The sequence below is a fragment of the Corythoichthys intestinalis genome, chromosome 18, assembly GCF_030265065.1.
Source record: "Corythoichthys intestinalis isolate RoL2023-P3 chromosome 18, ASM3026506v1, whole genome shotgun sequence".
NCBI classification, from domain to species: domain Eukaryota; kingdom Metazoa; phylum Chordata; class Actinopteri; order Syngnathiformes; family Syngnathidae; genus Corythoichthys; species Corythoichthys intestinalis.
This window is the reverse complement of record NC_080412.1, coordinates 33,484,824-33,488,569: the sequence shown is the minus strand read 5'-3', so window position 1 is coordinate 33,488,569 and position 3,746 is coordinate 33,484,824.

Genomic DNA, 3,746 nt, shown 5'->3' with positions numbered 1-3,746 from the left:
GTAAGTGTTAACTTTCTGTCAAACAATTTTTCCTACCTTATTTTTGTGTAGGTTTCATGATCCCAACCTGTATTTTCTACTTTTTAATGATCACACTGTTATGCTAAATGATGCGGAAATTAATCTACATTTGAACAAAACAAAACAAAAATACACCCTTATTCTTTTTTTGTGTTTGAGCTTTGAGATAAGTTACTGAAGTGTAACTATGACGTCTATGATGTGACATTTTCTTGAATGTATGCAAACAAAACGCTGCGTTCCCATTAGTGTTAAGTACTATGAAAACTGCAGAAAGAGAAACTGTAAAATGCAGTGTATATTGTGTAATTTTATAGTGCTGTCTGAGAATTCACCCCTTAGTCTATTACAGAGCAGTGTGAGGAACAAAGTTCAACTGTACGCTTATTTCACATAAAATGTGCAAACAGCACATTCACCTGCAATGGTCAGGAGTATAACAATAAAGTACCCATACAAATAGGCCTGTCGCGATAACAAATTTTAGTGTGTGATAATTATTCTCATAAATTATTGCAATATTATTGCGCCCCCCCAATTTTTTTTTACCAATTTACAATAACACAGTGAGAATACAGTATGTATTAATAGATCAAGTACACCCATTTAAACGCAATAAATATTTACCCTTAAATTCAAAAATACTTTTTAAGAAATCACAACTAAAAACAATAGACCATGCCTCTTAAGTAAAAAACAACAATATTGATATCGCAGAGAAACATAGAATAAATAAAATGTGTTTAAAAAAAAAAAAAATGCACTTAATAACTTAAGCATTTAGGCAAATGAAAACTTTTCCCGTCATAGCTTCTGCAATGGTGTTCCATAGGGATGCAACGATACAGTTAAGTCACGGTTCGGTACAATTTTTGATACGGGGGACACGATTTTCGATCCGAGTCAATACATTTAATGCTCTGTAAAAAAATAACAATTATATTTTTTGTTTCGTTTTTTTTTTGTTTTTTTTTTTTGCTAACGAACAAAAATTAAATTGCCATCATATAAACATGCATTTTAGTGCATAATATTTATGTGCTTACTTCTTAATGATCTGAAAAAAATTGTATAAAAGTGCTGAGAACAATCTTTACTGTTTGTAAATTGAGGCAGGGCACACTGTTGATTGCTACAGCTCTCTTAGCAGCTAGGTTGACTACATAAGCAAGACATCCTATTTGTGGTCCGAATCCATCTGTGTCACGTACTGAATTAACAATATTTGCAACATTATCTATAGTCACTGGTATGGATTGATTTGGCCTTCTTAACTTCCATTCAGTCATGGTGGTTTATAATTCATCGATGTAGTATATGGACTACGTGTCCCATAATCACTCTGGACTCACGTAGCCAATGGCATGGGACGTCGCACATCTAGTTTGCCATTTCATGATTTTTAGTGTGTGCGCGCATTAAAAAAGTTAGCAAGCGCCGCTGAAGTCACGTCTGCTCATTACTACACAACACCAGCATATGACAATCGACTTTCATAAACAGGACGAGTTTGAAGCACAGCGCTCTTAATTTCATTCAGCTGTTTGTTGTCAAAGCAAGGTTGTTCGTAGCAGCCAAGTCGGTAACAATGTTTTGGCGGACTTCGTTGTAAATATCCGGCGTTGTGCCGAAAAATAGCCGCCCCGCGTGAAATGTCACTCCTGACGGGAGCGCCCACACGTCAACAACACCGGCGCGCCATAGATGGTCCACAGTCACTCCGGAGCACTGACGCGGCCGGTATACTTTGAACAATAGGACATAATGGGAACGATTGGCTCCGGCGCTAGTTTTTGCCGGACCTGGAACGAAGATGCATTTTGCGCAGTTGGTAACGAGGAATCCGAACTTTTAACAGCACGTCTGCCGCACGCGCGCATGCACGTGCAGGCGAGGCGATAAATCGCAGCAGAAAAATTACCGCCTTCATTTTTATTTATTGCGCGATAAATGGAATTATTGCATATTGCGGCAGGCTTACATACAAACAAACCCAAGCAGTCTTCATGGGGTCAATGTGCAGGTGGTCATTTCGCCCAAAAATATTGATGTGACAGATAAATATTCCTAATGCTGTGTGTGCCCAACATTGATCTGTGTGTGGTTTCATCTAAGTTACATGTAAACTTGGACTTGTAAGACTTTTAGCAAGCATTAATTATTTGTTTAATAAAGGTTAGCCATTATTGACGGGTTAGCTCGGCCATGCACTGCGCAACTGCTTCAAGCAGGGGGCCGCCCACAACAAGAGGAGCTATTCACAAACACACACGCGCAGCGAACTAATGGTGGATTTCAGTTAAAAAAGTACGAAAGCTGTACCACATACAAACAGGAAGGATTGTCTCAGGAGTGATTTGTTCGAGGATTCAAGGTAATTATTATATTTTTCGTGCCATGCATGCATTTTGAAATGTGAAAAAAAATGGCGAAATTAGCCGCTAAGGCATTAGCATCATAGTTCGCAATATTTACGTAAAATAAATGCTACCTGCACGTTTTTTTTTTTTTTTTGCCTTCAACCAAGAATCGAGAATGTTTTACGTCTATATCTATAAAGAATTCAGGGATTAAGCATTTATTCACAAGAATTTCAACATAAAATCTCTTTGTTGTGTTAAGGCGGCGCCACCATGAACTTAAAGACCAGCCGCACATTTGACGTATTTACGTAAAATAAATGCTACCTGCACATTTTTTGTTGTTGTTGTTGCTTTTAACCATAAGCGGATTTAAAAGGGGGATCAGGGCTAGCCCCCCCCGGTGGCCGAAAAGTGTCATTGCATGTAATTGACTTACCTATATATAAAAGTTGTAAAGCAATAAAACTGCAACAAAAATTAAATGAACAGAAATGTATATTTTTATAATGGTTCAAAATATTTTTTCCGAACAGATCATGTGACTGGCAACTTTGTCGGTCATTTGCTTTGCATATAATTTTCCACAAAAAAATTAAAAAAAATAAGGGAGGGCAATTTTAATTTTTCAAATTATTTTTTTTCTTTGATTGAAAATATTTTTGGGAATTGAAGCAATTTTTGGGGGGATTAAATGATTTAGACACACATGTCCTACCCGTAATATGGCCCAAACACAAAAAGAATTGCTTCAATCAAAGAAAACTTTTTCAATGAAAAATAAAGTGTTCAAATGCAAATTTTTCAATCTCAAATATTTTTTCGCACTCAAAAACTTTTTCCGTGATTGGAAATTTTTCTTCTTTTTTTTTTTTAAATCAAGTGAAAATATATTTTTTGAAGCAACTTATTTTTGGTTAAATAATAAAGACAAAAATGTCCTAGCCAAAATGTGGCCCAAACACAAATAAACATTGCTTCGATCAAAAAAGTTGCTTCAATCAAAAAAAAAACTTTACTTTAATCCAAAAAAAAAATCAAAGAAAAATAGCTTTCACGAGCATTTTTTTGAGTTTCAAATTTAAACAAATTTTTTTTAATTGAAGAGACTTTTTTGGGGGTTGAAAATATATATTTTGATTGAAGCAACTTTTTTTTTTTTTATTATTATTATTTTTTTAAATGAAGCAACTTTTTTTGGGTCGAATAATAAAGACTCAAATCGACCTCCATATGGCCCCGCCCAGGGGATACAATTTTGGACTGGGGTACCTACATTGGGACGACAATGTACCATATTCAATGGATGACGATCTTGGCAAAAAGTATTGCCTAGGCAGCCTGAGTTTAGAATTCCCTTCAAGA